The sequence below is a fragment of the Dendrobates tinctorius genome, unplaced genomic scaffold, assembly GCF_039654945.1.
Source record: "Dendrobates tinctorius isolate UK_male_01 unplaced genomic scaffold, ASM3965494v1 ptg000251l, whole genome shotgun sequence".
NCBI lineage: Eukaryota > Metazoa > Chordata > Amphibia > Anura > Dendrobatidae > Dendrobates > Dendrobates tinctorius.
The window spans coordinates 11,305,663-11,326,138 of NW_027361918.1; the positions used below are offsets into that span (position 1 = coordinate 11,305,663).

The window sequence follows — 20,476 nt, forward strand, 5'->3', positions numbered from 1 at the left end:
TGACAGAAAAGTTCAGTTGATATGCAATGATGAAGTTTATAAAACACAACTATTTAGCAGAGGTTGGTTTCGATCCATCGACCGCTGGGTTTCACAATGTGAATTATGGCCTACAAATACAGTCGAGCAATTTTCTAGTAAACCATTTCTCTGTATATAGAGAACCAAACTGGGGGAATGAAAAAAAACTTACCTAGTTTGTAGAAAAAAGTTGTAATGCAGCACAATCCCAAGCGAAAAGATTGATCTTTTATGGTTTGGTTTGAATATAGAAAATGCTGAGAGGTCGCGAATCTCCTTCTGGTCCTTTGGCACGAGTTGTACTGGGATTTAGGATTTTGACTAGTGTTTTTGATCCGAGACACGTTTGCTGTTGACAGAAAAGTTCAGTTGATATGCAATGATGAAGTTTATAAAACACAACTATTTAGCAGAGGTTGGTTTCAATCCATTGACCGCTGGGTTTCACAATGTGAATTATGGTCTACAAATACAGTCGAGCAATTTTCTAGCAAACCATTTCTCTGTATATAGAGAACCAAAATGGGGAAGTGAAAAAAACTTAGCTAGTTTGTAGAAAAAGATGCAATGCAGCACAATTTAGCAGAGGATGGCTTCGATCCATCGACCTCTGGGTTATGGGCCCAGCACGCTTCCGCTGCGCCACTCTGCTTGTGTTAACAGATGTACAGAGTAAAATTCTAATGACTGTTTGTGTTCAGGTCGATGACATGTAAATTTTCAGCCATTACATATTTGTTGGCGACTAGAGTACTCCTGGGGTTCTGCAATTGTTTCTTTGTTTTTTTTTGCTTTCTTGTGTCATATTATTGTTGAAAATCATTAGAGGAAATGGTGTCTGACCATTGTTTAAGGTTCCGGTTAAAACTGGTGGGTGCGTCCGGCTGTTAGACGAAAGTTCGGCAGGCGTTTGTGTCTCTGTGGCGCAATCGGTTAGCGCGTTCGGCTGTTAACCGAAAGGTTGGTGGTTCGAGTCCACCCAGGGACGTTGGTTCCTTTTGCTTGGGTAGCATGCTACAGTTGAAGACGTTTTCACATTGGTGCTCAGCATCTCCATAAAGTAAAAGCACTGTTGCTGCCTAAGTTTTGAATTCACAAGGCAAACTGGAGAAAAAACTTTCCGGTTGTGTTTCTGTCTACATGTCCAGAAAGAGCATAGCTGTCTGGTATTTGCCAGAAGGTTGAAAACATCTGATAGAATACACAAAACTTCCTTCGAGCCGGAATTGAACCAGCGACCTAAGGATTGCTAATTTAGATCTACAGTCCTCCGCTCTACCAGCTGAGCTATCGAAGGCTTGATTTAGCCATTGTTGAAAGTCTTCAAGGTTTGGACGTGTGTGCCACGAGCAGGTGGCATAAACAATTCACTCGGCCAACTGAAAAAGGAATCCAAAGATTGTATTGGAGAATGCGGGCATCGATCCCGCTACCTCTCGCATGCTAAGCGAGCGCTCTACCACTTGAGCTAATCCCCCATGCCCGACGAACGCCATTATCAGTTTCACGCCACACCATGTCACAGTTTACTTATAGTCAAATGTGCCATTGAGTGCTTTTTTTTTTTTTTTTTTTTTTTTTTTTTAAGTACAGATTCCTTTCTCCCATATTTGAAGAACATCTACGGAGTTCACAATGTGAATTATGGCCTACAAATAAAGTCGAGCAATTTTCTAGCAAACCATTTCTACGTATGTAGAGAACCAGACTGGGGGAGTAAAAAAAACTTACCTAGTTTGTAGAAAAAAGTTGTAATGCAGCACAATCCCAAGCAAAAAGATTGACCTTTTATGGTTTGGTTTGATTATAGAAAATGCTGAGAGGTCGCGAATCTCCTTCTGGTCCTTTGGCACGAGTTGTACTGGGATTTAGGATTTTGACTAGTGTTTTTGATCCGAGACACGTTTGCTGTTGACAGAAAAGTTCAGTTGATATGCAATGATGAAGTTTATAAATCACAACTATTTAGCAGAGGTTGGTTTCGATCCATCGACCGCTGGGTTTCACAATGTGAATTATGGCCTACAAATACAGTCGGGCAATTTTCTAGCAAACCATTTCTATGTATGTAGAGAACCAGACTGGGGGAGTAAAAAAAACTTACCTAGTTTGTAGAAAAAAGTTGTAATGCAGCACAATCCCAAGCAAAAAGATTGACCTTTTATGGTTTGGTTTGAATATAGAAAATGCTGAGAGGTCGCGAATCTCCTTCTGGTCCTTTGGCACGAGTTGTACTGGGATTTAGGATTTTGACTAGTGTTTTTGATCCGAGACACGTTTGCTGTTGACAGAAAAGTTCAGTTGATATGCAATGATGAAGTTTATAAAACACAACTATTTAGCAGAGGTTGGTTTCGATCCATCGACCGCTGGGTTTCACAATGTGAATTATGGCCTACAAATACAGTCGAGCAATTTTCTAGTAAACCATTTCTCTGTATATAGAGAACCAAACTGGGGGAATGAAAAAAAACTTACCTAGTTTGTAGAAAAAAGTTGTAATGCAGCACAATCCCAAGCGAAAAGATTGATCTTTTATGGTTTGGTTTGAATATAGAAAATGCTGAGAGGTCGCGAATCTCCTTCTGGTCCTTTGGCACGAGTTGTACTGGGATTTAGGATTTTGACTAGTGTTTTTGATCCGAGACACGTTTGCTGTTGACAGAAAAGTTCAGTTGATATGCAATGATGAAGTTTATAAAACACAACTATTTAGAAGAGGTTGGTTTCAATCCATTGACCGCTGGGTTTCACAATGTGAATTATGGCCTACAAATACAGTCGTGCAATTTTCTAGTAAACCATTTCTCTGTATATAGAGAACCAAACTGGGGGAATGAAAAAAAACTTACCTAGTTTGTAGAAAAAAGTTGTAATGCAGCACAATTTAGCAGAGGATGGTTTCGATCCATCGACCTCTGGGTTATGGGCCCAGCACGCTTCCGCTGCGCCACTCTGCTTGTGTTAACAGATGTACAGAGTAAAATTCTAATGACTGTTTGTGTTCAGGTCGATGACATGTAAATTTTCAGCCATTACATATTTGTTGGCGACTAGAGTACTCCTGGGGTTCTGCAATTGTTTCTTTGTTTTTTTTTGCTTTCTTGTGTCATATTATTGTTGAAAATCATTAGAGGAAATGGTGTCTGACCATTGTTTAAGGTTCCGGTTAAAACTGGTGGGTGCGTCCGGCTGTTAGACGAAAGTTCGGCAGGCGTTTGTGTCTCTGTGGCGCAATCGGTTAGCGCGTTCGGCTGTTAACCGAAAGGTTGGTGGTTCGAGTCCACCCAGGGACGTTGGTTCCTTTTGCTTGGGTAGCATGCTACAGTTGAAGACGTTTTCACATTGGTGCTCAGCATCTCCATAAAGTAAAAGCACTGTTGCTGCCTAAGTTTTGAATTCACAAGGCAAACTGGAGAAAAAACTTTCCGGTTGTGTTTCTGTCTACATGTCCAGAAAGAGCATAGCTGTCTGGTATTTGCCAGAAGGTTGAAAACATCTGATAGAATACACAAAACTTCCTTCGAGCCGGAATTGAACCAGCGACCTAAGGATTGCTAATTTAGATCTACAGTCCTCCACTCTACCAGCTGAGCTATCGAAGGCTTGATTTAGCCATTGTTGAAAGTCTTCAAGGTTTGGACGTGTGTGCCACGAGCAGGTGGCATAAACAATTCACTCGGCCAACTGAAAAAGGAATCCAAAGATTGTATTGGAGAATGCGGGCATCGATCCCGCTACCTCTCGCATGCTAAACGAGCGCTCTACCACTTGAGCTAATCCCCCATGCCCGACGAACGCCATTATCAGTTTCACGCCACACCATGTCACAGTTTACTTATAGTCAAATGTGCCATTGAGTGCTTTTTTTTTTTTTTTTTTTTTTTTTTTTAAGTACAGATTCCTTTCTCCCATATTTGAAGAACATCTACGGAGTTCACAATGTGAATTATGGCCTACAAATAAAGTCGAGCAATTTTCTAGCAAACCATTTCTACGTATGTAGAGAACCAGACTGGGGGAGTAAAAAAAACTTACCTAGTTTGTAGAAAAAAGTTGTAATGCAGCACAATCCCAAGCAAAAAGATTGACCTTTTATGGTTTGGTTTGATTATAGAAAATGCTGAGAGGTCGCGAATCTCCTTCTGGTCCTTTGGCACGAGTTGTACTGGGATTTAGGATTTTGACTAGTGTTTTTGATCCGAGACACGTTTGCTGTTGACAGAAAAGTTCAGTTGATATGCAATGATGAAGTTTATAAATCACAACTATTTAGCAGAGGTTGGTTTCGATCCATCGACCGCTGGGTTTCACAATGTGAATTATGGCCTACAAATACAGTCGGGCAATTTTCTAGCAAACCATTTCTATGTATGTAGAGAACCAGACTGGGGGAGTAAAAAAAACTTACCTAGTTTGTAGAAAAAAGTTGTAATGCAGCACAATCCCAAGCAAAAAGATTGACCTTTTATGGTTTGGTTTGAATATAGAAAATGCTGAGAGGTCGCGAATCTCCTTCTGGTCCTTTGGCACGAGTTGTACTGGGATTTAGGATTTTGACTAGTGTTTTTGATCCGAGACACGTTTGCTGTTGACAGAAAAGTTCAGTTGATATGCAATGATGAAGTTTATAAAACACAACTATTTAGCAGAGGTTGGTTTCGATCCATCGACCGCTGGGTTTCACAATGTGAATTATGGCCTACAAATACAGTCGAGCAATTTTCTAGTAAACCATTTCTCTGTATATAGAGAACCAAACTGGGGGAATGAAAAAAAACTTACCTAGTTTGTAGAAAAAAGTTGTAATGCAGCACAATCCCAAGCGAAAAGATTGATCTTTTATGGTTTGGTTTGAATATAGAAAATGCTGAGAGGTCGCGAATCTCCTTCTGGTCCTTTGGCACGAGTTGTACTGGGATTTAGGATTTTGACTAGTGTTTTTGATCCGAGACACGTTTGCTGTTGACAGAAAAGTTCAGTTGATATGCAATGATGAAGTTTATAAAACACAACTATTTAGCAGAGGTTGGTTTCAATCCATTGACCGCTGGGTTTCACAATGTGAATTATGGTCTACAAATACAGTCGAGCAATTTTCTAGCAAACCATTTCTCTGTATATAGAGAACCAAAATGGGGAAGTGAAAAAAACTTAGCTAGTTTGTAGAAAAAGATGCAATGCAGCACAATTTAGCAGAGGATGGTTTCGATCCATCGACCTCTGGGTTATGGGCCCAGCACGCTTCCGCTGCGCCACTCTGCTTGTGTTAACAGATGTACAGAGTAAAATTCTAATGACTGTTTGTGTTCAGGTCGATGACATGTAAATTTTCAGCCATTACATATTTGTTGGCGACTAGAGTACTCCTGGGGTTCTGCAATTGTTTCTTTGTTTTTTTTTGCTTTCTTGTGTCATATTATTGTTGAAAATCATTAGAGGAAATGGTGTCTGACCATTGTTTAAGGTTCCGGTTAAAACTGGTGGGTGCGTCCGGCTGTTAGACGAAAGTTTGGCAGGCGTTTGTGTCTCTGTGGCGCAATCGGTTAGCGCGTTCGGCTGTTAACCGAAAGGTTGGTGGTTCGAGTCCACCCAGGGACGTTGGTTCCTTTTGCTTGGGTAGCATGCTACAGTTGAAGACGATTTCACATTGGTGCTCAGCATCTCCATAAAGTAAAAGCACTGTTGCTGCCTAAGTTTTGAATTCACAAGGCAAACTGGAGAAAAAACTTTCCGGTTGTGTTTCTGTCTACATGTCCAGAAAGAGCATAGCTGTCTGGTATTTGCCAGAAGGTTGAAAACATCTGATAGAATACACAAAACTTCCTTCGAGCCGGAATTGAACCAGCGACCTAAGGATTGCTAATTTAGATCTACAGTCCTCCGCTCTACCAGCTGAGCTATCGAAGGCTTGATTTAGCCATTGTTGAAAGTCTTCAAGGTTTGGACGTGTGTGCCACGAGCAGGTGGCATAAACAATTCACTCGGCCAACTGAAAAAGGAATCCAAAGATTGTATTGGAGAATGCGGGCATCGATCCCGCTACCTCTCGCATGCTAAGCGAGCGCTCTACCACTTGAGCTAATCCCCCATGCCCGACGAACGCCATTATCAGTTTCACGCCACACCATGTCACAGTTTAGTTATAGTCAAATGTGCCATTGAGTGCTTTTTTTTTTTTTTTTTTTTTTTTTTTTTTTTAAGTACAGATTCCTTTCTCCCATATTTGAAGAACATCTACGTAGTTCACAATGTGAATTATGGCCTACAAATACAGTCGGGCAATTTTCTAGCAAACCATTTCTATGTATGTAGAGAACCAGACTGGGGGAGTAAAAAAAACTTACCTAGTTTGTAGAAAAAAGTTGTAATGCAGCACAATCCCAAGCAAAAAGATTGACCTTTTATGGTTTGGTTTGAATATAGAAAATGCTGAGAGGTCGCGAATCTCCTTCTGGTCCTTTGGCACGAGTTGTACTGGGATTTAGGATTTTGACTAGTGTTTTTGATCCGAGACACGTTTGCTGTTGACAGAAAAGTTCAGTTGATATGCAATGATGAAGTTTATAAATCACAACTATTTAGCAGAGGTTGGTTTCGATCCATCGACCGCTGGGTTTCACAATGTGAATTATGGCCTACAAATACAGTCGGGCAATTTTCTAGCAAACCATTTCTATGTATGTAGAGAACCAGACTGGGGGAGTAAAAAAAACTTACCTAGTTTGTAGAAAAAAGTTGTAATGCAGCACAATCCCAAGCAAAAAGATTGACCTTTTATGGTTTGGTTTGAATATAGAAAATGCTGAGAGGTCGCGAATCTCCTTCTGGTCCTTTGGCACGAGTTGTACTGGGATTTAGGATTTTGACTAGTGTTTTTGATCCGAGACACGTTTGCTGTTGACAGAAAAGTTCAGTTGATATGCAATGATGAAGTTTATAAATCACAACTATTTAGCAGAGGTTGGTTTCGATCCATCGACCGCTGGGTTTCACAATGTGAATTATGGCCTACAAATACAGTCGGGCAATTTTCTAGCAAACCATTTCTATGTATGTAGAGAACCAGACTGGGGGAGTAAAAAAAACTTACCTAGTTTGTAGAAAAAAGTTGTAATGCAGCACAATCCCAAGCAAAAAGATTGACCTTTTATGGTTTGGTTTGAATATAGAAAATGCTGAGAGGTCGCGAATCTCCTTCTGGTCCTTTGGCACGAGTTGTACTGGGATTTAGGATTTTGACTAGTGTTTTTGATCCGAGACACGTTTGCTGTTGACAGAAAAGTTCAGTTGATATGCAATGATGAAGTTTATAAAACACAACTATTTAGCAGAGGTTGGTTTCGATCCATCGACCGCTGGGTTTCACAATGTGAATTATGGCCTACAAATACAGTCGAGCAATTTTCTAGTAAACCATTTCTCTGTATATAGAGAACCAAACTGGGGGAATGAAAAAAAACTTACCTAGTTTGTAGAAAAAAGTTGTAATGCAGCACAATCCCAAGCGAAAAGATTGATCTTTTATGGTTTGGTTTGAATATAGAAAATGCTGAGAGGTCGCGAATCTCCTTCTGGTCCTTTGGCACGAGTTGTACTGGGATTTAGGATTTTGACTAGTGTTTTTGATCCGAGACACGTTTGCTGTTGACAGAAAAGTTCAGTTGATATGCAATGATGAAGTTTATAAAACACAACTATTTAGCAGAGGTTGGTTTCAATCCATTGACCGCTGGGTTTCACAATGTGAATTATGGTCTACAAATACAGTCGAGCAATTTTCTAGCAAACCATTTCTCTGTATATAGAGAACCAAAATGGGGAAGTGAAAAAAAACTTAGCTAGTTTGTAGAAAAAGATGCAATGCAGCACAATTTAGCAGAGGATGGTTTCGATCCATCGACCTCTGGGTTATGGGCCCAGCACGCTTCCGCTGCGCCACTCTGCTTGTGTTAACAGATGTACAGAGTAAAATTCTAATGACTGTTTGTGTTCAGGTCGATGACATGTAAATTTTCAGCCATTACATATTTGTTGGCGACTAGAGTACTCCTGGGGTTCTGCAATTGTTTCTTTGTTTTTTTTTGCTTTCTTGTGTCATATTATTGTTGAAAATCATTAGAGGAAATGGTGTCTGACCATTGTTTAAGGTTCCGGTTAAAACTGGTGGGTGCGTCCGGCTGTTAGACGAAAGTTCGGCAGGCGTTTGTGTCTCTGTGGCGCAATCGGTTAGCGCGTTCGGCTGTTAACCGAAAGGTTGGTGGTTCGAGTCCACCCAGGGACGTTGGTTCCTTTTGCTTGGGTAGCATGCTACAGTTGAAGACGTTTTCACATTGGTGCTCAGCATCTCCATAAAGTAAAAGCACTGTTGCTGCCTAAGTTTTGAATTCACAAGGCAAACTGGAGAAAAAACTTTCCGGTTGTGTTTCTGTCTACATGTCCAGAAAGAGCATAGCTGTCTGGTATTTGCCAGAAGGTTGAAAACATCTGATAGAATACACAAAACTTCCTTCGAGCCGGAATTGAACCAGCGACCTAAGGATTGCTAATTTAGATCTACAGTCCTCCACTCTACCAGCTGAGCTATCGAAGGCTTGATTTAGCCATTGTTGAAAGTCTTCAAGGTTTGGACGTGTGTGCCACGAGCAGGTGGCATAAACAATTCACTCGGCCAACTGAAAAAGGAATCCAAAGATTGTATTGGAGAATGCGGGCATCGATCCCGCTACCTCTCGCATGCTAAACGAGCGCTCTACCACTTGAGCTAATCCCCCATGCCCGACGAACGCCATTATCAGTTTCACGCCACACCATGTCACAGTTTACTTATAGTCAAATGTGCCATTGAGTGCTTTTTTTTTTTTTTTTTTTTTTTTTTTTAAGTACAGATTCCTTTCTCCCATATTTGAAGAACATCTACGGAGTTCACAATGTGAATTATGGCCTACAAATAAAGTCGAGCAATTTTCTAGCAAACCATTTCTACGTATGTAGAGAACCAGACTGGGGGAGTAAAAAAAACTTACCTAGTTTGTAGAAAAAAGTTGTAATGCAGCACAATCCCAAGCAAAAAGATTGACCTTTTATGGTTTGGTTTGATTATAGAAAATGCTGAGAGGTCGCGAATCTCCTTCTGGTCCTTTGGCACGAGTTGTACTGGGATTTAGGATTTTGACTAGTGTTTTTGATCCGAGACACGTTTGCTGTTGACAGAAAAGTTCAGTTGATATGCAATGATGAAGTTTATAAATCACAACTATTTAGCAGAGGTTGGTTTCGATCCATCGACCGCTGGGTTTCACAATGTGAATTATGGCCTACAAATACAGTCGGGCAATTTTCTAGCAAACCATTTCTATGTATGTAGAGAACCAGACTGGGGGAGTAAAAAAAACTTACCTAGTTTGTAGAAAAAAGTTGTAATGCAGCACAATCCCAAGCAAAAAGATTGACCTTTTATGGTTTGGTTTGAATATAGAAAATGCTGAGAGGTCGCGAATCTCCTTCTGGTCCTTTGGCACGAGTTGTACTGGGATTTAGGATTTTGACTAGTGTTTTTGATCCGAGACACGTTTGCTGTTGACAGAAAAGTTCAGTTGATATGCAATGATGAAGTTTATAAAACACAACTATTTAGCAGAGGTTGGTTTCGATCCATCGACCGCTGGGTTTCACAATGTGAATTATGGCCTACAAATACAGTCGAGCAATTTTCTAGTAAACCATTTCTCTGTATATAGAGAACCAAACTGGGGGAATGAAAAAAAACTTACCTAGTTTGTAGAAAAAAGTTGTAATGCAGCACAATCCCAAGCGAAAAGATTGATCTTTTATGGTTTGGTTTGAATATAGAAAATGCTGAGAGGTCGCGAATCTCCTTCTGGTCCTTTGGCACGAGTTGTACTGGGATTTAGGATTTTGACTAGTGTTTTTGATCCGAGACACGTTTGCTGTTGACAGAAAAGTTCAGTTGATATGCAATGATGAAGTTTATAAAACACAACTATTTAGCAGAGGTTGGTTTCAATCCATTGACCGCTGGGTTTCACAATGTGAATTATGGTCTACAAATACAGTCGAGCAATTTTCTAGCAAACCATTTCTCTGTATATAGAGAACCAAAATGGGGAAGTGAAAAAAACTTAGCTAGTTTGTAGAAAAAGATGCAATGCAGCACAATTTAGCAGAGGATGGTTTCGATCCATCGACCTCTGGGTTATGGGCCCAGCACGCTTCCGCTGCGCCACTCTGCTTGTGTTAACAGATGTACAGAGTAAAATTCTAATGACTGTTTGTGTTCAGGTCGATGACATGTAAATTTTCAGCCATTACATATTTGTTGGCGACTAGAGTACTCCTGGGGTTCTGCAATTGTTTCTTTGTTTTTTTTTGCTTTCTTGTGTCATATTATTGTTGAAAATCATTAGAGGAAATGGTGTCTGACCATTGTTTAAGGTTCCGGTTAAAACTGGTGGGTGCGTCCGGCTGTTAGACGAAAGTTTGGCAGGCGTTTGTGTCTCTGTGGCGCAATCGGTTAGCGCGTTCGGCTGTTAACCGAAAGGTTGGTGGTTCGAGTCCACCCAGGGACGTTGGTTCCTTTTGCTTGGGTAGCATGCTACAGTTGAAGACGATTTCACATTGGTGCTCAGCATCTCCATAAAGTAAAAGCACTGTTGCTGCCTAAGTTTTGAATTCACAAGGCAAACTGGAGAAAAAACTTTCCGGTTGTGTTTCTGTCTACATGTCCAGAAAGAGCATAGCTGTCTGGTATTTGCCAGAAGGTTGAAAACATCTGATAGAATACACAAAACTTCCTTCGAGCCGGAATTGAACCAGCGACCTAAGGATTGCTAATTTAGATCTACAGTCCTCCGCTCTACCAGCTGAGCTATCGAAGGCTTGATTTAGCCATTGTTGAAAGTCTTCAAGGTTTGGACGTGTGTGCCACGAGCAGGTGGCATAAACAATTCACTCGGCCAACTGAAAAAGGAATCCAAAGATTGTATTGGAGAATGCGGGCATCGATCCCGCTACCTCTCGCATGCTAAGCGAGCGCTCTACCACTTGAGCTAATCCCCCATGCCCGACGAACGCCATTATCAGTTTCACGCCACACCATGTCACAGTTTAGTTATAGTCAAATGTGCCATTGAGTGCTTTTTTTTTTTTTTTTTTTTTTTTTTTTTTTTAAGTACAGATTCCTTTCTCCCATATTTGAAGAACATCTACGTAGTTCACAATGTGAATTATGGCCTACAAATACAGTCGGGCAATTTTCTAGCAAACCATTTCTATGTATGTAGAGAACCAGACTGGGGGAGTAAAAAAAACTTACCTAGTTTGTAGAAAAAAGTTGTAATGCAGCACAATCCCAAGCAAAAAGATTGACCTTTTATGGTTTGGTTTGAATATAGAAAATGCTGAGAGGTCGCGAATCTCCTTCTGGTCCTTTGGCACGAGTTGTACTGGGATTTAGGATTTTGACTAGTGTTTTTGATCCGAGACACGTTTGCTGTTGACAGAAAAGTTCAGTTGATATGCAATGATGAAGTTTATAAATCACAACTATTTAGCAGAGGTTGGTTTCGATCCATCGACCGCTGGGTTTCACAATGTGAATTATGGCCTACAAATACAGTCGGGCAATTTTCTAGCAAACCATTTCTATGTATGTAGAGAACCAGACTGGGGGAGTAAAAAAAACTTACCTAGTTTGTAGAAAAAAGTTGTAATGCAGCACAATCCCAAGCAAAAAGATTGACCTTTTATGGTTTGGTTTGAATATAGAAAATGCTGAGAGGTCGCGAATCTCCTTCTGGTCCTTTGGCACGAGTTGTACTGGGATTTAGGATTTTGACTAGTGTTTTTGATCCGAGACACGTTTGCTGTTGACAGAAAAGTTCAGTTGATATGCAATGATGAAGTTTATAAATCACAACTATTTAGCAGAGGTTGGTTTCGATCCATCGACCGCTGGGTTTCACAATGTGAATTATGGCCTACAAATACAGTCGGGCAATTTTCTAGCAAACCATTTCTATGTATGTAGAGAACCAGACTGGGGGAGTAAAAAAAACTTACCTAGTTTGTAGAAAAAAGTTGTAATGCAGCACAATCCCAAGCAAAAAGATTGACCTTTTATGGTTTGGTTTGAATATAGAAAATGCTGAGAGGTCGCGAATCTCCTTCTGGTCCTTTGGCACGAGTTGTACTGGGATTTAGGATTTTGACTAGTGTTTTTGATCCGAGACACGTTTGCTGTTGACAGAAAAGTTCAGTTGATATGCAATGATGAAGTTTATAAAACACAACTATTTAGCAGAGGTTGGTTTCGATCCATCGACCGCTGGGTTTCACAATGTGAATTATGGCCTACAAATACAGTCGAGCAATTTTCTAGTAAACCATTTCTCTGTATATAGAGAACCAAACTGGGGGAATGAAAAAAAACTTACCTAGTTTGTAGAAAAAAGTTGTAATGCAGCACAATCCCAAGCGAAAAGATTGATCTTTTATGGTTTGGTTTGAATATAGAAAATGCTGAGAGGTCGCGAATCTCCTTCTGGTCCTTTGGCACGAGTTGTACTGGGATTTAGGATTTTGACTAGTGTTTTTGATCCGAGACACGTTTGCTGTTGACAGAAAAGTTCAGTTGATATGCAATGATGAAGTTTATAAAACACAACTATTTAGCAGAGGTTGGTTTCAATCCATTGACCGCTGGGTTTCACAATGTGAATTATGGTCTACAAATACAGTCGAGCAATTTTCTAGCAAACCATTTCTCTGTATATAGAGAACCAAAATGGGGAAGTGAAAAAAAACTTAGCTAGTTTGTAGAAAAAGATGCAATGCAGCACAATTTAGCAGAGGATGGTTTCGATCCATCGACCTCTGGGTTATGGGCCCAGCACGCTTCCGCTGCGCCACTCTGCTTGTGTTAACAGATGTACAGAGTAAAATTCTAATGACTGTTTGTGTTCAGGTCGATGACATGTAAATTTTCAGCCATTACATATTTGTTGGCGACTAGAGTACTCCTGGGGTTCTGCAATTGTTTCTTTGTTTTTTTTTGCTTTCTTGTGTCATATTATTGTTGAAAATCATTAGAGGAAATGGTGTCTGACCATTGTTTAAGGTTCCGGTTAAAACTGGTGGGTGCGTCCGGCTGTTAGACGAAAGTTCGGCAGGCGTTTGTGTCTCTGTGGCGCAATCGGTTAGCGCGTTCGGCTGTTAACCGAAAGGTTGGTGGTTCGAGTCCACCCAGGGACGTTGGTTCCTTTTGCTTGGGTAGCATGCTACAGTTGAAGACGTTTTCACATTGGTGCTCAGCATCTCCATAAAGTAAAAGCACTGTTGCTGCCTAAGTTTTGAATTCACAAGGCAAACTGGAGAAAAAACTTTCCGGTTGTGTTTCTGTCTACATGTCCAGAAAGAGCATAGCTGTCTGGTATTTGCCAGAAGGTTGAAAACATCTGATAGAATACACAAAACTTCCTTCGAGCCGGAATTGAACCAGCGACCTAAGGATTGCTAATTTAGATCTACAGTCCTCCGCTCTACCAGCTGAGCTATCGAAGGCTTGATTTAGCCATTGTTGAAAGTCTTCAAGGTTTGGACGTGTGTGCCACGAGCAGGTGGCATAAACAATTCACTCGGCCAACTGAAAAAGGAATCCAAAGATTGTATTGGAGAATGCGGGCATCGATCCCGCTACCTCTCGCATGCTAAGCGAGCGCTCTACCACTTGAGCTAATCCCCCATGCCCGACGAACGCCATTATCAGTTTCACGCCACACCATGTCACAGTTTAGTTATAGTCAAATGTGCCATTGAGTGCTTTTTTTTTTTTTTTTTTTTTTTTTTTTTTTTAAGTACAGATTCCTTTCTCCCATATTTGAAGAACATCTACGTAGTTCACAATGTGAATTATGGCCTACAAATACAGTCGGGCAATTTTCTAGCAAACCATTTCTATGTATGTAGAGAACCAGACTGGGGGAGTAAAAAAAACTTACCTAGTTTGTAGAAAAAAGTTGTAATGCAGCACAATCCCAAGCAAAAAGATTGACCTTTTATGGTTTGGTTTGAATATAGAAAATGCTGAGAGGTCGCGAATCTCCTTCTGGTCCTTTGGCACGAGTTGTACTGGGATTTAGGATTTTGACTAGTGTTTTTGATCCGAGACACGTTTGCTGTTGACAGAAAAGTTCAGTTGATATGCAATGATGAAGTTTATAAATCACAACTATTTAGCAGAGGTTGGTTTCGATCCATCGACCGCTGGGTTTCACAATGTGAATTATGGCCTACAAATACAGTCGGGCAATTTTCTAGCAAACCATTTCTATGTATGTAGAGAACCAGACTGGGGGAGTAAAAAAAACTTACCTAGTTTGTAGAAAAAAGTTGTAATGCAGCACAATCCCAAGCAAAAAGATTGACCTTTTATGGTTTGGTTTGAATATAGAAAATGCTGAGAGGTCGCGAATCTCCTTCTGGTCCTTTGGCACGAGTTGTACTGGGATTTAGGATTTTGACTAGTGTTTTTGATCCGAGACACGTTTGCTGTTGACAGAAAAGTTCAGTTGATATGCAATGATGAAGTTTATAAATCACAACTATTTAGCAGAGGTTGGTTTCGATCCATCGACCGCTGGGTTTCACAATGTGAATTATGGCCTACAAATACAGTCGGGCAATTTTCTAGCAAACCATTTCTATGTATGTAGAGAACCAGACTGGGGGAGTAAAAAAAACTTACCTAGTTTGTAGAAAAAAGTTGTAATGCAGCACAATCCCAAGCAAAAAGATTGACCTTTTATGGTTTGGTTTGAATATAGAAAATGCTGAGAGGTCGCGAATCTCCTTCTGGTCCTTTGGCACGAGTTGTACTGGGATTTAGGATTTTGACTAGTGTTTTTGATCCGAGACACGTTTGCTGTTGACAGAAAAGTTCAGTTGATATGCAATGATGAAGTTTATAAAACACAACTATTTAGCAGAGGTTGGTTTCGATCCATCGACCGCTGGGTTTCACAATGTGAATTATGGCCTACAAATACAGTCGAGCAATTTTCTAGTAAACCATTTCTCTGTATATAGAGAACCAAACTGGGGGAATGAAAAAAAACTTACCTAGTTTGTAGAAAAAAGTTGTAATGCAGCACAATCCCAAGCGAAAAGATTGATCTTTTATGGTTTGGTTTGAATATAGAAAATGCTGAGAGGTCGCGAATCTCCTTCTGGTCCTTTGGCACGAGTTGTACTGGGATTTAGGATTTTGACTAGTGTTTTTGATCCGAGACACGTTTGCTGTTGACAGAAAAGTTCAGTTGATATGCAATGATGAAGTTTATAAAACACAACTATTTAGCAGAGGTTGGTTTCAATCCATTGACCGCTGGGTTTCACAATGTGAATTATGGTCTACAAATACAGTCGAGCAATTTTCTAGCAAACCATTTCTCTGTATATAGAGAACCAAAATGGGGAAGTGAAAAAAAACTTAGCTAGTTTGTAGAAAAAGATGCAATGCAGCACAATTTAGCAGAGGATGGTTTCGATCCATCGACCTCTGGGTTATGGGCCCAGCACGCTTCCGCTGCGCCACTCTGCTTGTGTTAACAGATGTACAGAGTAAAATTCTAATGACTGTTTGTGTTCAGGTCGATGACATGTAAATTTTCAGCCATTACATATTTGTTGGCGACTAGAGTACTCCTGGGGTTCTGCAATTGTTTCTTTGTTTTTTTTTGCTTTCTTGTGTCATATTATTGTTGAAAATCATTAGAGGAAATGGTGTCTGACCATTGTTTAAGGTTCCGGTTAAAACTGGTGGGTGCGTCCGGCTGTTAGACGAAAGTTCGGCAGGCGTTTGTGTCTCTGTGGCGCAATCGGTTAGCGCGTTCGGCTGTTAACCGAAAGGTTGGTGGTTCGAGTCCACCCAGGGACGTTGGTTCCTTTTGCTTGGGTAGCATGCTACAGTTGAAGACGTTTTCACATTGGTGCTCAGCATCTCCATAAAGTAAAAGCACTGTTGCTGCCTAAGTTTTGAATTCACAAGGCAAACTGGAGAAAAAACTTTCCGGTTGTGTTTCTGTCTACATGTCCAGAAAGAGCATAGCTGTCTGGTATTTGCCAGAAGGTTGAAAACATCTGATAGAATACACAAAACTTCCTTCGAGCCGGAATTGAACCAGCGACCTAAGGATTGCTAATTTAGATCTACAGTCCTCCGCTCTACCAGCTGAGCTATCGAAGGCTTGATTTAGCCATTGTTGAAAGTCTTCAAGGTTTGGACGTGTGTGCCACGAGCAGGTGGCATAAACAATTCACTCGGCCAACTGAAAAAGGAATCCAAAGATTGTATTGGAGAATGCGGGCATCGATCCCGCTACCTCTCGCATGCTAAGCGAGCGCTCTACCACTTGAGCTAATCCCCCATGCCCGACGAACGCCATTATCAGTTTCACGCCACACCATGTCACAGTTTACTTATAGTCAAATGTGCCATTGAGTGCTTTTTTTTTTTTTTTTTTTTTTTTTTTTAAGTACAGATTCCTTTCTCCCATATTTGAAGAACATCTACGGAGTTCACAATGTGAATTATGGCCTACAAATAAAGTCGAGCAATTTTCTAGCAAACCATTTCTACGTATGTAGAGAACCAGACTGGGGGAGTAAAAAAAACTTACCTAGTTTGTAGAAAAAAGTTGTAATGCAGCACAATCCCAAGCAAAAAGATTGACCTTTTATGGTTTGGTTTGATTATAGAAAATGCTGAGAGGTCGCGAATCTCCTTCTGGTCCTTTGGCACGAGTTGTACTGGGATTTAGGATTTTGACTAGTGTTTTTGATCCGAGACACGTTTGCTGTTGACAGAAAAGTTCAGTTGATATGCAATGATGAAGTTTATAAATCACAACTATTTAGCAGAGGTTGGTTTCGATCCATCGACCGCTGGGTTTCACAATGTGAATTATGGCCTACAAATACAGTCGGGCAATTTTCTAGCAAACCATTTCTATGTATGTAGAGAACCAGACTGGGGGAGTAAAAAAAACTTACCTAGTTTGTAGAAAAAAGTTGTAATGCAGCACAATCCCAAGCAAAAAGATTGACCTTTTATGGTTTGGTTTGAATATAGAAAATGCTGAGAGGTCGCGAATCTCCTTCTGGTCCTTTGGCACGAGTTGTACTGGGATTTAGGATTTTGACTAGTGTTTTTGATCCGAGACACGTTTGCTGTTGACAGAAAAGTTCAGTTGATATGCAATGATGAAGTTTATAAAACACAACTATTTAGCAGAGGTTGGTTTCGATCCATCGACCGCTGGGTTTCACAATGTGAATTATGGCCTACAAATACAGTCGAGCAATTTTCTAGTAAACCATTTCTCTGTATATAGAGAACCAAACTGGGGGAATGAAAAAAAACTTACCTAGTTTGTAGAAAAAAGTTGTAATGCAGCACAATCCCAAGCGAAAAGATTGATCTTTTATGGTTTGGTTTGAATATAGAAAATGCTGAGAGGTCGCGAATCTCCTTCTGGTCCTTTGGCACGAGTTGTACTGGGATTTAGGATTTTGACTAGTGTTTTTGATCCGAGACACGTTTGCTGTTGACAGAAAAGTTCAGTTGATATGCAATGATGAAGTTTATAAAACACAACTATTTAGCAGAGGTTGGTTTCAATCCATTGACCGCTGGGTTTCACAATGTGAATTATGGTCTACAAATACAGTCGAGCAATTTTCTAGCAAACCATTTCTCTGTATATAGAGAACCAAAATGGGGAAGTGAAAAAAACTTAGCTAGTTTGTAGAAAAAGATGCAATGCAGCACAATTTAGCAGAGGATGGTTTCGATCCATCGACCTCTGGGTTATGGGCCCAGCACGCTTCCGCTGCGCCACTCTGCTTGTGTTAACAGATGTACAGAGTAAAATTCTAATGACTGTTTGTGTTCAGGTCGATGACATGTAAATTTTCAGCCATTACATATTTGTTGGCGACTAGAGTACTCCTGGGGTTCTGCAATTGTTTCTTTGTTTTTTTTTGCTTTCTTGTGTCATATTATTGTTGAAAATCATTAGAGGAAATGGTGTCTGACCATTGTTTAAGGTTCCGGTTAAAACTGGTGGGTGCGTCCGGCTGTTAGACGAAAGTTCGGCAGGCGTTTGTGTCTCTGTGGCGCAATCGGTTAGCGCGTTCGGCTGTTAACCGAAAGGTTGGTGGTTCGAGTCCACCCAGGGACGTTGGTTCCTTTTGCTTGGGTAGCATGCTACAGTTGAAGACGTTTTCACATTGGTGCTCAGCATCTCCATAAAGTAAAAGCACTGTTGCTGCCTAAGTTTTGAATTCACAAGGCAAACTGGAGAAAAAACTTTCCGGTTGTGTTTCTGTCTACATGTCCAGAAAGAGCATAGCTGTCTGGTATTTGCCAGAAGGTTGAAAACATCTGATAGAATACACAAAACTTCCTTCGAGCCGGAATTGAACCAGCGACCTAAGGATTGCTAATTTAGATCTACAGTCCTCCGCTCTACCAGCTGAGCTATCGAAGGCTTGATTTAGCCATTGTTGAAAGTCTTCAAGGTTTGGACGTGTGTGCCACGAGCAGGTGGCATAAACAATTCACTCGGCCAACTGAAAAAGGAATCCAAAGATTGTATTGGAGAATGCGGGCATCGATCCCGCTACCTCTCGCATGCTAAGCGAGCGCTCTACCACTTGAGCTAATCCCCCATGCCCGACGAACGCCATTATCAGTTTCACGCCACACCATGTCACAGTTTACTTATAGTCAAATGTGCCATTGAGTGCTTTTTTTTTTTTTTTTTTTAAGTACAGATTCCTTTCTCCCATATTTGAAGAACATCTACGTAGTTCACAATGTGAATTATGGCCTACAAATACAGTCGGGCAATTTTCTAGCAAACCATTTCTATGTATGTAGAGAACCAGACTGGGGGAGTAAAAAAAACTTACCTAGTTTGTAGAAAAAAGTTGTAATGCAGCACAATCCCAAGCAAAAAGATTGACCTTTTATGGTTTGGTTTGAATATAGAAAATGCTGAGAGGTCGCGAATCTCCTTCTGGTCCTTTGGCACGAGTTGTACTGGGATTTAGGATTTTGACTAGTGTTTTTGATCCGAGACACGTTTGCTGTTGACAGAAAAGTTCAGTTGATATGCAATGATGAAGTTTATAAATCACAACTATTTAGCAGAGGTTGGTTTCGATCCATCGACCGCTGGGTTTCACAATGTGAATTATGGCCTACAAATACAGTCGGGCAATTTTCTAGCAAACCATTTCTATGTATGTAGAGAACCAGACTGGGGGAGTAAAAAAAACTTACCTAGTTTGTAGAAAAAAGTTGTAATGCAGCACAATCCCAAGCAAAAAGATTGACCTTTTATGGTTTGGTTTGAATATAGAAAATGCTGAGAGGTCGCGAATCTCCTTCTGGTCCTTTGGCACGAGTTGTACTGGGATTTAGGATTTTGACTAGTGTTTTTGATCCGAGACACGTTTGCTGTTGACAGAAAAGTTCAGTTGATATGCAATGATGAAGTTTATAAAACACAACTATTTAGCAGAGGTTGGTTTCGATCCATCGACCGCTGGGTTTCACAATGTGAATTATGGCCTACAAATACAGTCGAGCAATTTTCTAGTAAACCATTTCTCTGTATATAGAGAACCAAACTGGGGGAATGAAAAAAAACTTACCTAGTTTGTAGAAAAAAGTTGTAATGCAGCACAATCCCAAGCGAAAAGATTGATCTTTTATGGTTTGGTTTGAATATAGAAAATGCTGAGAGGTCGCGAATCTCCTTCTGGTCCTTTGGCACGAGTTGTACTGGGATTTAGGATTTTGACTAGTGTTTTTGATCCGAGACACGTTTGCTGTTGACAGAAAAGTTCAGTTGATATGCAATGATGAAGTTTATAAAACACAACTATTTAGCAGAGGTTGGTTTCAATCCATTGACCGCTGGGTTTCACAATGTGAATTATGGTCTACAAATACAGTCGAGCAATTTTCTAGCAAACCATTTCTCTGTATATAGAGAACCAAAATGGGGAAGTGAAAAAAACTTAGCTAGTTTGTAGAAAAAGATGCAATGCAGCACAATTTAGCAGAGGATGGTTTCGATCCATCGACCTCTGGGTTATGGGCCCAGCACGCTTCCGCTGCGCCACTCTGCTTGTGTTAACAGATGTACAGAGTAAAATTCTAATGACTGTTTGTGTTCAGGTCGATGACATGTAAATTTTCAGCCATTACATATTTGTTGGCGACTAGAGTACTCCTGGGGTTCTGCAATTGTTTCTTTGTTTTTTTTTGCTTTCTTGTGTCATATTATTGTTGAAAATCATTAGAGGAAATGGTGTCTGACCATTGTTTAAGGTTCCGGTTAAAACTGGTGGGTGCGTCCGGCTG

The 20,476-nt window shown here is 40.5% G+C and overlaps 20 non-coding genes across 20 annotated transcripts; 8 read left to right on the top strand and 12 right to left on the bottom strand.

The window, feature by feature from the left end:
• Positions 1-935: 935 nt before the first annotated feature.
• TRNAN-GUU (transfer RNA asparagine (anticodon GUU)) lies at positions 936-1,009 on the top strand. Its single transcript has one exon. It is a non-coding gene; the product is annotated as a tRNA-Asn (tRNA).
• Positions 1,010-1,232: 223 nt separating this feature from the next.
• Positions 1,233-1,318, bottom strand: TRNAY-GUA (transfer RNA tyrosine (anticodon GUA)). Its single transcript is given in 2 exon segments — positions 1,233-1,268; positions 1,282-1,318. It is a non-coding gene; the product is annotated as a tRNA-Tyr (tRNA).
• Positions 1,319-1,426: 108 nt separating this feature from the next.
• Positions 1,427-1,499, bottom strand: TRNAA-AGC (transfer RNA alanine (anticodon AGC)). The gene has a single exon. It is a non-coding gene; the product is annotated as a tRNA-Ala (tRNA).
• Positions 1,500-3,243: 1,744 nt separating this feature from the next.
• On the top strand, positions 3,244-3,317 carry TRNAN-GUU (transfer RNA asparagine (anticodon GUU)). The gene has a single exon. It is a non-coding gene; the product is annotated as a tRNA-Asn (tRNA).
• A 2,231-nt stretch (positions 3,318-5,548) lies between these two features.
• Positions 5,549-5,622, top strand: TRNAN-GUU (transfer RNA asparagine (anticodon GUU)). Its single transcript has one exon. It is a non-coding gene; the product is annotated as a tRNA-Asn (tRNA).
• Positions 5,623-5,845: 223 nt separating this feature from the next.
• On the bottom strand, positions 5,846-5,931 carry TRNAY-GUA (transfer RNA tyrosine (anticodon GUA)). Its single transcript is given in 2 exon segments — positions 5,846-5,881; positions 5,895-5,931. It is a non-coding gene; the product is annotated as a tRNA-Tyr (tRNA).
• A 108-nt stretch (positions 5,932-6,039) lies between these two features.
• TRNAA-AGC (transfer RNA alanine (anticodon AGC)) lies at positions 6,040-6,112 on the bottom strand. The gene has a single exon. It is a non-coding gene; the product is annotated as a tRNA-Ala (tRNA).
• A 2,119-nt stretch (positions 6,113-8,231) lies between these two features.
• On the top strand, positions 8,232-8,305 carry TRNAN-GUU (transfer RNA asparagine (anticodon GUU)). Its single transcript has one exon. It is a non-coding gene; the product is annotated as a tRNA-Asn (tRNA).
• A 2,231-nt stretch (positions 8,306-10,536) lies between these two features.
• On the top strand, positions 10,537-10,610 carry TRNAN-GUU (transfer RNA asparagine (anticodon GUU)). Its single transcript has one exon. It is a non-coding gene; the product is annotated as a tRNA-Asn (tRNA).
• A 223-nt stretch (positions 10,611-10,833) lies between these two features.
• Positions 10,834-10,919, bottom strand: TRNAY-GUA (transfer RNA tyrosine (anticodon GUA)). Its single transcript is given in 2 exon segments — positions 10,834-10,869; positions 10,883-10,919. It is a non-coding gene; the product is annotated as a tRNA-Tyr (tRNA).
• A 108-nt stretch (positions 10,920-11,027) lies between these two features.
• TRNAA-AGC (transfer RNA alanine (anticodon AGC)) lies at positions 11,028-11,100 on the bottom strand. The gene has a single exon. It is a non-coding gene; the product is annotated as a tRNA-Ala (tRNA).
• A 2,119-nt stretch (positions 11,101-13,219) lies between these two features.
• On the top strand, positions 13,220-13,293 carry TRNAN-GUU (transfer RNA asparagine (anticodon GUU)). Its single transcript has one exon. It is a non-coding gene; the product is annotated as a tRNA-Asn (tRNA).
• Positions 13,294-13,516: 223 nt separating this feature from the next.
• On the bottom strand, positions 13,517-13,602 carry TRNAY-GUA (transfer RNA tyrosine (anticodon GUA)). The gene is given in 2 exon segments: positions 13,517-13,552; positions 13,566-13,602. It is a non-coding gene; the product is annotated as a tRNA-Tyr (tRNA).
• A 108-nt stretch (positions 13,603-13,710) lies between these two features.
• On the bottom strand, positions 13,711-13,783 carry TRNAA-AGC (transfer RNA alanine (anticodon AGC)). The gene has a single exon. It is a non-coding gene; the product is annotated as a tRNA-Ala (tRNA).
• A 2,119-nt stretch (positions 13,784-15,902) lies between these two features.
• On the top strand, positions 15,903-15,976 carry TRNAN-GUU (transfer RNA asparagine (anticodon GUU)). The gene has a single exon. It is a non-coding gene; the product is annotated as a tRNA-Asn (tRNA).
• Positions 15,977-16,199: 223 nt separating this feature from the next.
• TRNAY-GUA (transfer RNA tyrosine (anticodon GUA)) lies at positions 16,200-16,285 on the bottom strand. Its single transcript is given in 2 exon segments — positions 16,200-16,235; positions 16,249-16,285. It is a non-coding gene; the product is annotated as a tRNA-Tyr (tRNA).
• Positions 16,286-16,393: 108 nt separating this feature from the next.
• TRNAA-AGC (transfer RNA alanine (anticodon AGC)) lies at positions 16,394-16,466 on the bottom strand. The gene has a single exon. It is a non-coding gene; the product is annotated as a tRNA-Ala (tRNA).
• A 1,741-nt stretch (positions 16,467-18,207) lies between these two features.
• TRNAN-GUU (transfer RNA asparagine (anticodon GUU)) lies at positions 18,208-18,281 on the top strand. Its single transcript has one exon. It is a non-coding gene; the product is annotated as a tRNA-Asn (tRNA).
• A 223-nt stretch (positions 18,282-18,504) lies between these two features.
• On the bottom strand, positions 18,505-18,590 carry TRNAY-GUA (transfer RNA tyrosine (anticodon GUA)). The gene is given in 2 exon segments: positions 18,505-18,540; positions 18,554-18,590. It is a non-coding gene; the product is annotated as a tRNA-Tyr (tRNA).
• Positions 18,591-18,698: 108 nt separating this feature from the next.
• Positions 18,699-18,771, bottom strand: TRNAA-AGC (transfer RNA alanine (anticodon AGC)). The gene has a single exon. It is a non-coding gene; the product is annotated as a tRNA-Ala (tRNA).
• Between the last annotated feature and the right edge of the window lie 1,705 nt (positions 18,772-20,476).